Source organism: Gorilla gorilla, chromosome 13 (assembly GCF_029281585.2).
Source record: "Gorilla gorilla gorilla isolate KB3781 chromosome 13, NHGRI_mGorGor1-v2.1_pri, whole genome shotgun sequence".
Lineage (NCBI taxonomy): Eukaryota > Metazoa > Chordata > Mammalia > Primates > Hominidae > Gorilla > Gorilla gorilla.
In genome coordinates this window covers 86,877,476-86,889,409 of record NC_073237.2, presented here as the reverse complement: position 1 = coordinate 86,889,409, position 11,934 = coordinate 86,877,476, and the positions used below count along the sequence as shown (strand labels likewise).

At 38.0% G+C, this 11,934-nt stretch overlaps 1 long non-coding RNA gene across 1 annotated transcript in view; it reads left to right on the top strand.

Moving 5' to 3' along the window:
- Positions 1–9,248: 9,248 nt before the first annotated feature.
- Positions 9,249–11,934, top strand: part of LOC115935868 (uncharacterized) — a 57,486-nt gene continuing 54,800 nt past the window's right edge. Inside the window, exon 1 of the long non-coding RNA XR_010130270.1 lies at positions 9,249–9,347. This is a non-coding gene — a long non-coding RNA (uncharacterized lncRNA). The remainder of the gene's footprint in view (positions 9,348–11,934) is intronic.

The window sequence follows — 11,934 nt, the reverse complement described above, 5'->3', positions numbered from 1 at the left end:
AAATTCTTTTGATAAACACCTACATGGAGGGAAAATGTTAAATGATGGGGTGGCGGTTGGCGGACAGAGCTTCCTATTTTCTAACAGGGCAGGAGGAAAAGAAAAGAACATAAGGAAGGATATGGGAAATATATTCCCTGGACATGAGGCTGGGAAGCCAAGCTTCACTCTAATAAAAGAAAAGGGAGAACAGTCCACAGTATCCTTATGTCCTCATTTGGAGCAACCAACACGCCACTACATTTTGCTAAAGAAAAACCAGAGCTAGACAGTAAAGTGGTGAGAAAGAATTATTCAGGAACTACTGCAGTCAGGGAAAAGACACCTCAGTGCAAAACTGGGCTTAATTCCAAATACAAGGAAAAGTGAGAATTTATAGCTGAGAAGCAGGATGGAGGGGTCGGAGGATGAAAAATTACTAAGAGGAAACAGCTGGGGTTGGAAGAATTCTATTCTCTAAAAAGATCTAACAGGATTCTTGCTGAAGACAGGCTGGGGTCACCAGACATCACCTGGGGGAGGGGGAGGATGAGGAGGCCGATGAGATATGGAGGGTGGGGGGTTCTCACCGCCCTGACTTGGCAAGATTTCTGTTGTAACTGAGCGACTCAGTCCTGACAAAGATGCACACCATGGTAGAAGCCTGCGGCGCTTAGAGGATGCTGACTAAAGTTAAGTCAAGCAGGTGTGGGGTCTTGTTGATTAATTCTTTGTTTGTAGACTATAGTCATCTACTCTGGTTAATTATTACAAAATAGGTATGTGTCAAAAATATCAGAGATACCTCACAGAATGAGCCACAATCTGGAAATCCACCCTGGCAGAACACAGGGCAGTGCCAGGGGTGTAAGTGGCAGGTGCCAACACTTGGCCATCTCCTCACGGCTCATTTGACAATTGCATGAGCGTTACCTCTTGTCCTTGTGTCAATCCATTCAGCATCTGAGGGCCTCACCCAGCCCTTTGCTAAGAGAGAGGAGGGCATCTTAATTACAGCCCCACCAGACAGTGCACACTGGGAGGAGATGATCCCACAGGTTTTCTGAAAGATGAGAAAACACTCGTCCTGGAAATGGGCAAAGGAGTGCTATAAATAAAAATAAATAAAATAAAGTAAGATTAAGTCTCTGAAAGAAGCCTTTAAATCATGACTTCTCTGCAGAATAGTCTAATTTAGGGGCTAGACAAAGACCCAGATTCCTGAACCCTCAGGTACCTATTTACAATGTGGATGATAGAATCAGCTACAGCCAACATTACCTGAGATATGCACACTACTGGCTTTTGCTAATTGCATTTAACTTTTTTTTTTTCTACAGACTAGTAAAAGAGAATATCAGCAGAACTTTAAAGATGCAGACTTGAGCTTGAATCTCAGCTCCATCATATACGATTTTTTGTGAGTTTAGGCAAGTTAATCTGAAATTTTGAGACTCAGTTTGTTTTTCTGCATAACATGATCCTGCCCCAGAATCATGGGGATTAAATGTAATAATGCATGTGCACTGCTGTATGTCTGGCACCTGGTAACAAATCGATACATGTTAAAGGTTATTAAGGTTATTTTCCCCTCTTTTATAACTGTTTGTCAGTAATATGGTTTAAATGTGCCCCCTCCAAAATCCGGTTGTTGCCAATGTGGTGATGTGAAGAGGTGGGACCTTTAAGAGGTGATTTGGCTATGAGGGCTTCTCCCATGTGAATTGAATTAGGGCTTGTTAAAGGGAGTCCATCTCTTCTCACCTTTCTGTCTGCTATCATGCAAGGACACAGTGTCCCTCCCCATTAGAGGACTCAGCATTCTAGACTCCATCTTGGAAGCAGAGAGCAAAGTTTCTGCAGACCAACGAACATGCTGGTGCCTTGATCTTGAGCTTCTAGCCTCCAGAATTGTGAGAAATATATTTCTGTTCTTTATAAATTACCCAGTCTGACATCCACCATCCCAAGACTGAACCAGGATGAAGTTGAATCCCTGAATAGGCCAATAACAAGTTCTGAAATTAAGGCAGTAATAAATAGCCTACTAACCCAAAACAGCCCAAGACCAGATGGATTTACAGCTGAATTTTACCAGTGGTACAAAGAAGAGGTGGTACCATTTTTTTCTGAAACTATTCCAAACAATTGAAAAGGAGGAACTCTTCCCTAACTCATTTTATGAGGTCAGTTTCATCCTGATACCAAAACCTGGTAGAGATACAACAAAAAAGAAAACGTGAGGCCAATATCCCTAATGATCATTGATGCAAAAATTGTCGATAAAATACAGCAAACTGAATTCAGCAGCACATCAAAAGCTTATCCACCATGATCAAGTTGGCTTCATCCCCAGGATTCAAGGCTGGTTCAACATACACAAATCAATAAACATAATTCATCACATAAACAGAACTAAACACAAAAACCACATGATTATCTCAATAGATGCAGAAAAGGCCTTCCTATGTTGAATAAAATTCAACAACCCTTTATGTTAAAAACTCTCAATAAACTACATATTGATGAAACACACCTCAAAATAATAAGAACCTTTTATGACAAACCCACAGCCAACATCATACTGAATGGGCAAAAGCTGGAAGCATTTCCCCTGAAAACTGGCACAAGACAAGGATGCCCCTCTCTCACCATTCCTAGTCAACATGGTATTGGAAGTTCTGGCCAGGGCAATCAGGCAAGAGAAAGAAATAAAGCGCATTCAAACAGGAAGAGAGGAAGTCAAATTGTTTAAGATGACATAAACCTATGTCTATAAAACCCCATAGTCTCAGCCCAAAAGTTTCTTAAGCTGACAAGCAACTTCAGTAGTCTCAGGATACAAAAATCAATGTGCAAAATCACAAGCATTGCTATACACCAACAACAGACAAGCAGAGAGTCAAATCATGAATGAAGTCCCATTCACAATTGCAACAAAGAGAATTAAATACCTAGAAATACAGATAACAAGGGAAATAAATGACCTCTTCAAGAAGAACTACAAATCACTGCTCAAGGAAATCAGAGAGAACACAAATGGAAAAACATTCCATGCTTATGGATAGAAAGAATCAATATCATGAAAATGGCCATACTGCCCAAAGTAATTTATACATTCAATGCTATTCCCATTAAACTACCATCAACATTCTTCACAGAATTAGAAAAAACTATTTTAAAATTCATATGGAACCAAAAAAGAGCCCATATAGCCAAGACAATCCTAAGCAAAAACAACAAAGCTAGAGCCATCACACTACTTGACTTTAAACTATACTACAATGCTACAGTAACCAAAACAGCATGGTACTGGTACAAAAACGGACATATAGACCAATGGAGCAGAATAGGTAACTCAGAAAGAAGACCACACACCTACAACCACCTGATCTTCAACAAAGCAAGCAATGGGGAAAGGATTCCTTATTTAATAAATGGTGCTGGGAGAACTGGCTAACCAAATGCAGAAAATTGAAGCTGGATCCCTTCCTTACATCTCATACAAAAATTGATTTGAGATGGATTAAAGACTTCAATGTAAAACCCCAAAACTATAAAAACTCTAGAAGAAAATCTAGCAATACCATTCAGGACATAGGCACAGGCAAAGATTTTATGATGCAAATGTCAAAAGCAATTGCAACAAAAGCAAAAATTGACAAACGGGATTGAATCAAACTAAAGATCTTCTGCACAGCCAAAGAAGCCATCATCAGAATGAACAGACAACCTACAGAATGGGAGAAAATTTTTGCAAACTATGTATCTGACAAATGTCTAATGTCCAAAATCTACAAGGAACTTAAACAAATTTACAAGAAAAAACAAACAACCCTATTAAAAAGTGGGCAAAGGACATGAAGAGGTACTTCTCAAAAGAAGACATTTATGCAGCCAACAAACATATGAAGAAAGCTCAACATCCTTGATGTGTTTTCATGTACCCTCTTCCACCTACTGCTTCAAGACTTATCTGTTTTTCATGTCTGTGCAGGGGAAAGCTGGGGGAAGCAATAGAGTGTCTGATTAACTTGCAAACAGGAGAACACCAAAGAGTCAAGAGGTGTTCACTGCAAAGAGAGGATGGTGCTAAGAGAAGGTGGCATCCATTACTAATTTGGAAAAATCCTCGGCCATTATAAATTCAAATATTTTTTCTGTTCCATTCTTTGTTACTTCTTTTATTCTAAGAAGGCATATGTTATACTCATGTCTTTGGAAAATGTCCCACAGCTATTGAATATCTGTTATTTTACTGTTTTATTCTTCTTTCATTTTGCATTTTAGTTTGGGGGAGGTCTCTGTACTATCTTCTTTAATTTCAAAATATAAAGTTATATAAAATAGACTCAGTTTGAACCACAAAGTGCCAATAAAAAAAGAAAGAAAAGAAATGATGAAAGATGTAAAAATCTTTTGAGAAGGTGACATAATTGAATGTAGGCAAGTAAGATGTAACATAGATGTAATAAGAATCCTTTAAGAAAAAATAGAAGCAAGAACAGAGCAAATAGTAAACACTATAATTTAAGACATTTTTTAAAAATTGAAAACAAAATGATTTTAACCTAAATAATGAAATACTACATATCTGCAAATATTGACCCAGAATGACCAACATAAAAATATTCTAGTAAAACAACTAAAATTTAGAAGCTTCTAGTCACAAAGGGTCTGTGACTTAGAAGAAAATGTATTAGGCTATCATCAGGCTTATGAACAAGAATGCCAGAATAAGACAGACTAACAGTCAGGATGGTCAGGGAAAGAGAAAACCGAGCTTCCAATGTCAAAGGCACAAATTATAATCAACATATAAGAATCTGGGGAATATTATTTGTGTGAGCCTTTCCTGAGAATTCTATTAGAGAAAGAACTTTAGAAAACCTGTGTAAGAGTGTTAATGGTGGTAAACATTGAATGTGTAATTATTTGTGGACATCTAAATGAAGGTTAAAAGTGAGTGATTAGATGTCCAATGAGACTGTGGTGTGACAATGCAGATTTAATATAGCCATTTAAAAACTATGGAAAATGGAGATATCTATTAAAAACCAATGGTTTCCAGTGATTATAATCAGTAGTGGGAGAATTAGCAGTGTTATTTTGAGTTTATTATATGTGTAATGTAGAATTACAAATGGTAATTATGAGATATTCTAATTCTGTTGTCCCCTGTGTCTTTGGGCACCAAGGTTTTCAGTGTGGAAGAAAAGAAATGTTAATATAATATTAAAAAGGTCAAATAAAGTCCTGCAGTCCTGAATTTGAATTGGGAATGGTAGTAGGAATTTACAAATTGTTTCAGATTTATGTATAACAACAATAGATTAAACCGTCAAAAACTTAAATCCACGAATACATAATGATATTCCAAAACAAAATCGATGACTTCCTGAAGACGATAAGGAATCAATTCACTAGATTGAAAATGGGGAAATGAAAGGATCTGCCTTCATCCTCTCTTTCCGCTGTGCTATTGGTTAAGCAAAGTATAGAAGAGGGACAGCAAGCCCTAATAATGTCATTCATAAGGCTCCTGATGAAATGAAACACCACCAACCCTGATACTCTGATCATCATCTTCCGAAAGAGGTCCATCCCGAGTCTATTTGAGCCTCCAGATCTAGAGGCCAATGTGCAAGGAATACAGAGGGCACAGGAAATGCTGAACTCAATTTGAGTTTGAATTAACAAAGCCAGACTGTGGGAGAGTATAGGTTAAGTAACCTGGATTTTCCAACACATAAATTGTAAGAGTAAGAGTAGATTGAAAGGCTCAAGAACAAAAAAAGACATTTTGAAAATCAACTAAGCCATAGAATGTACAGAAGTACACCAAAGTGAAAAAACTGGGAATGGACACACTAACTGTGAAATTCTTATCCTTGAAGTTCACATGAGCTCACTTTGGCCAGTGGAAGTATCTGCCAGTGGCTCCTGAGCCCTCCTGACATGAGCTTGTGACCACTTTCTTGCATTCTGATGAGACGAGATGCTCCAGGTTCAACTTGTAGAGATCCTGGTGTAGACCTAGAATCAGCCAGGTCTCCAAAGAGCCTGGGTGCCATTCGGTTGGCAATACTAGTTTAAAATCACAAGCGGGGTGCTAGTTTTCTAGTCCTTTACTGTGAAGAGGGCTAGGGCTTTTTACAGATAAATACATCATGAGTTTATACTAGTACTTTCAATTCAAATTCAGGACTATAGGTTTTTTTATATAACCTCTTCTGTCTTATATTTTTATCTACTTTCTCCCATGCTGAGTACCTTATGAAGACCTATTTAGATGCTAATGAGCCTTGTCTGATAGAGACAGGAACAACAGTGAGGGGGTTAAATTCACAGGCTTTGGATTCAGAATGAACTGCATTCAAATACTCCACTTAATTTGGGCAAGTTACCGAAGTATTTTAAAGGATTCAGTGTTCTGATCCATAAACAATAATACTTCTATCATAGTGTTGTTATGAAAATTACAATTAACCTGGAAGATAAATACTTCCTTTAAGGGCGTCTTGAAGGATCAGGCAGCTGGATCTAATGATCGCATTCAAATTATTGCTTGGACTGTATGGCTCTTCCCATTTTAAAATGTCCGTAGGAGGTTACCAATGATTTCCTAGCAAGCAGACAATCTTGGGTTAAGTTTGAACTTCTGATGTGAGAGAACATAATTCCAATTAGCCAACTCCTAATTTTTCTGTTCTACTAACTTCAAAATTCCAGCTAAATTGTAACAAAATAAAATTGCACACTTAAAATTTGTTAAAATGTTACATTTTATATTATGTATATTTACCACAATAAAAAATATGTATGATAAATATTTAAGTGATTGGAAAGTAAATATCTTTAAAAAATGAAATAAATGATAGAATTTTCTTTTTAAAAAATTTAACTATTGGATGCAAAAGTTAGGGATCAGATCTGCATTAAATATTATAAATATAGCTATTGTTAAGACAAGATAAATAATCAGATTTAGGATAGTAATGTTTGGGTTATACATTAGAATTGCAATTATTCATCCTATAAGAAAGAAAATAGTGCAAATAAATTAAATTTTTAACATGCAAAGTATTGCCATTGGACCTCAGTCAACTTCTGCCTCCATCTTTTCCTTGCATGAAACATAGCTGATAGTATTTTCTGTTTTTTGTTTTTCTGGTGGCCCTTCTCTAGATGGGGGATGTTAATGGGAAAGCCTGTTGAGGAAAAGCCAAAAGGTAGTTTATGTGCCTGCAGATAGGAAGAGTAACTGCTGCCCTATGTGCTCCCATTCCCAAGAGAGCAGTTGAGTATTTGGAGAGACTCATGACCATTCTCCTCTGCCCCACTGTCTCTGCGGGAACTCGTACATTCCAGGGAGGAGAACAGCGGACTCACATTAACCCCAAGAAACTCTTCTGTGAAAGCGAAGCATATCTTCTTGATTTCCAGAAGGCAAGCACAAGCTTAGCCTTGGGAAAGAGTTCTGCAAGATGCTCCCTTTTTGAGGACTGGGAAATTCATGTGTGGGAGTAGGGGAGAGCAGGACACCAGGTGCTGCTTGATCAAGATGGCAGTAAACAGATCATCAGAAGTGAGATTTTATTTTTCCATTTTAAGGAGTTTCATGTATGTTATCTTTCAATAGCTCTCAATTCCGGGATGCTCTTCTGCTCAGGGAGCACATCAGATTTTTGGTTATTTCAGTGACTGGAGAGAAATTCCTGGCATATACTGAGCAAGATGCTTGCTAATAAGGCTTCAGCATAGAAAAATAGTCCTGCCATAGAAAGACTACTGCTGCCCGAAATGTTTCCCTTGACAAACTCTGATAGATGAACAAAATTTAATTTCTTTTAGTTGCTTGACATAAACCTTGATCTTTTAATGGTCTTTCCTGCTGTCAATTTTTTTTGAAATAACAGAAGACTGAGAGTATTTATAGAAATATTTAGTTTTATGCAGGTCAGAAGCACTGTGCTATGCCAGGAATCAGTGAAAAAAGAGAGAAGTACAAAGCCTGGTGCTTTTGCTGTCAAACACAGGTCCTCAGCTGAAGCATGAAATTATCAAAATTGTTTTTTTCCTCTTTCATCTTCATTTATTTACATCTTCAGAGAATAGAGACAGTTTCTGAAATTTTCTTGTGAATACCAAAATTTTATGTTAATAAATAAATAATACGCAAATAAATAATATCCACAGTAACCATGCATACGGCAAATTGATTAGTAACTGTTTTCACATTGAAACCAGCTATAATGAAGGAACTGATTATCATTAAGTATTCAATTGCTTTTAGTGTTCGAGATATCGGATGTTAGAACTAAGCTTAGAAATCTAGTTTGGTAAAGATGAATCATTTTTTATTTATTCTTTCACTTGCTGTTTTCCCTGTTTATAACAATTTATTTTCCTATTCTTCTTAATGTTCTTGTATGTCTATGATCGCTTGTTAGTGTGCTGTAAATTTTTAAGAGTGTAAAGAATATAATCTCATATTCTAAGGAAATGAGGAATTGTGTAAAATTGGTTTTAAAAACTCATTGACCTTTCAAATTACTTTTGAGCTCAGAAGTAGAATTGGCTATAAGCGTACACTCCTTTTGGTCCATTACTGAACCACAGTGATGACTTGTGCAATAGAATTTTAGTTCCGGGATGACCGTTTGAAACGATTTTACCCATCTCCCTCATCGCATGTGTGATATCATTCGTTCTACATGGAAAGTTGTGTGTAATCAAACTATTGGATTTCTACTTTCCTGATTGGTAACTCCAGGGAAGAGATTTCCCATGGAGCTGGGTGGAGGTGAGGATGGGGGGATGTTTTCAGGATGAAACTGTTCCACCACAGATCATCAAGCATTAGATGATTCTTAAAAGGAGCACGCAACCTAGATCCCCCGCGTGTGCAGTTCACAGTAGGGCTCCGCCGCCATGAGAATGGAATGCCTCTGCTGTTCTGACAGGAGGCGGAGCTGGGCGGTAATGCTGGTTAGGCTGGGCTGCTCACCTCCTGCTGTGCGGCCCGGTTCCTATCAGGCCACAGACAGGCCCGGGGTGGGGGAGGGGGATCCCTGCTTTAGTTGAAAGGAGGTGAGTCCTTATATAAATAGAAACTAACAAGAGGAATCTTCAGAAAGTGGGAAAGCCAGTGAAGCTCGGCAAATGACCTCGGGGAAAACGTCAGCATTCCTCAACGCCCCTCTCAGCACAGTAGGGCACTCCCAGCTCCCTGAGGGCCTGGCTCTAAGTCTGAGGAAACACACTCTCGAACTTGAACTTGCCAGACAGAACTCAGGCACTGACTGTGACGACGCGGGTGGGGAGAGACTGTGCACCTACACGTGTCACTTCACAAAGGCCTCCAGGTAACAAGCACAAACCTGAGTCCCAGGAGGAAGAAGAACGGCCCCTGGGTTTTTTCGTTTGTATATTTGTTGTTGTTGTTTGCTAAAGAGCATATGATTTGTGAATTGGCAGTAAGAGAGATGGAGGATTTCTTTTCGGAGTTCCACCCTGAATACAGTCCTCTCAGAGGATGACTTAGACTGCTGCTGTGAGAGCTTGAATTTAATCACAGCCTCTGTCATCCTACTCCACCTTCAGGATGAGACCAGGTCCTTCTGAGCACATGCAGTGCCGTGCATGTGTGTGCGTATGTGTGTCTAAGTCATACAGGCCTAAGTCAAGGGATAACATTACTCCTAATCTGCATGTACACCTCCGCCCGCCTCCTGACCAGCGTGGTCTGTTTTGCTAGTCTAAATATCCACAAAGAAAACTGGTTCATGAGGAAGAATATCTGTTTAAGGCAAACCGCTCTCCACCCCCATATCAACCCACTCAGCTTCTCCGCTTTATGGATAAGAACTTAAAATGGAGGCTTTCTGTTAACTGCTTTCAGTCTTAAGGCAGAAACAACTCCATTTCATACATTTGGAACTTGGCACTAGCATCAAAACTGGGTCAGGGAATTTAAGCCTAAATCAAGGACCCAGCTCGGAAGCTTAATTTTAATAAATCCAGATTATGGGAATAAATATCAATGTGTATTCACTCAAAGATGAGTGTCTCTTTATAATTAAAAAATATCAGATTGTCACAATACATAGTGTTGCTTGATTTGCTATAGGTATGTTTGTATTTAGGAAAATTATAAAGTCATGGACAAAAAGAATCCCAGCCAATCTGCGATATTTATTACATCTCAGGGGAATGGGGAGTGTTCACCTAGTTTTTAATTTTGAGAAGATTTCTCAAATGCTGTTATTGATGCATCAGATCTTTGTCTAATGCAGGTATTACGTGACCTGATTGCATTACTACTAGTATTACATTAATTTGGGGAAGAGAAAATAGACATCAGATTTTTGTCTAATCATCACCTATGAGAAACTTTAATACCATGAGTACACTGTATATCTGCTTATGTAGTGTACATGTCTGTGCTTCATACAAAAAGAAAAAGACTAAGTACAAACCTTACTAATTTTATTCATTGCCAGGTTAAGAATGACTAAATAAAATGCTTAAGTTAAAACTTAAAATTAAAAGCTATAACATTTAACTTTCTCTTTTTAGCCTAATAACTATTAATGTAATTTATTGCTTTATACAAACTGCAATGGATCACATTGTTTATAAATATATAATAATAGCAATGTAATATACATTTTAAACATCATTCATAACTGCTTTTTCCCATCAAAGGTGAATAATTGAAAAATTAATTTCTTCAAAAATTTAGTGAAGTTAACTTTTGCTTGATAAGAAAAGATACTTTTTAACTATAATTCATCACTGCTATTTTTTTTAGCACTTGACATAGTCAACAATGAGTTGACATTTTTATAATTAAATGATAAAATACAAAAATTTACATTTAATTCCCAAAGCCTAAGTCACACATAAAATCACTGAGATCATATGAGAAGCAATGCTTACAAGGTGATCAGGGCAGCCAACAGCACTGGCCAGCTCTCCCCATGTGACTTTGAAATGGAGCAAGGGATGGAGAAGAAGCCCCCTACTCATGGCCATTTGCCACATTTTTGTAACATGACCTTGGATATGTTTTGGGTCTCTGCCAGGAACTCAGTGTCCATGCTGCTTTTGTGATATCTAAGAAAACTCAATAGGAGAAATTAAATACTAGAGAATAAGGTCAGTTCTCCTGCCTTAGTCTCCTGAGTAGCTGGGATTACAGGTGCCCACAACCACGCCCAGCTAATTTTTGTATTTTTAGTAGAGACGGGGTTTCACTAAGTTGGTCAGGCTGGTCTCCAACTCCTGATCTCAAGTGATCCACCTGCCTCGGCCTCCCAAAGTGCTGGGATTACAGGTGTGAGCCACCACACCCTGCCAGAGAAAATAAGGTTTTGTTGGGTAAGGTTGAGCTTTGGAGAGCCACAAATAAATATCATATCTAATAATTTTTTTGCTTCAGGAATTTTTACCTCCTAGGGAGTGATATTGCCTCTATTGAAAATGCATGCTGTAGTTATATTTATGTTATAAAACTGGAGTATTTTGATTTCCTTCTTTTATTTATCACATAATTATATTACCACTATTCTTAGATCAAAAGGAAGATTACTTGAATCTTCTATACTTTTCTACCTCAAAAAATGAAGCAAACAAACAAATTAGATCTGTTTACTTAAAAAATACTGTTTGAGACCTTGAATTCTGTCTTTTTCTGAATTACAGTCTATTGATTTAAAGCACAAATCTTCACCTTTACTTTGGAGTTGCCAACTACTCCCTATGAATTCTGGAGCATCTCATCACACCGTTCCATTTCCTGAACTATTAAACTCCAGTGCCTCTCCTAGAATACAAATCCTCAGTTTTCCAACCTTAAGCTCACTTATTCTCCCTGTCCTTTTGTTCAGAAGGCCCTGGGCAGCCACATTTCCTTCCTGCCCTGATCCCATTAGTTTAACACTGGACCTG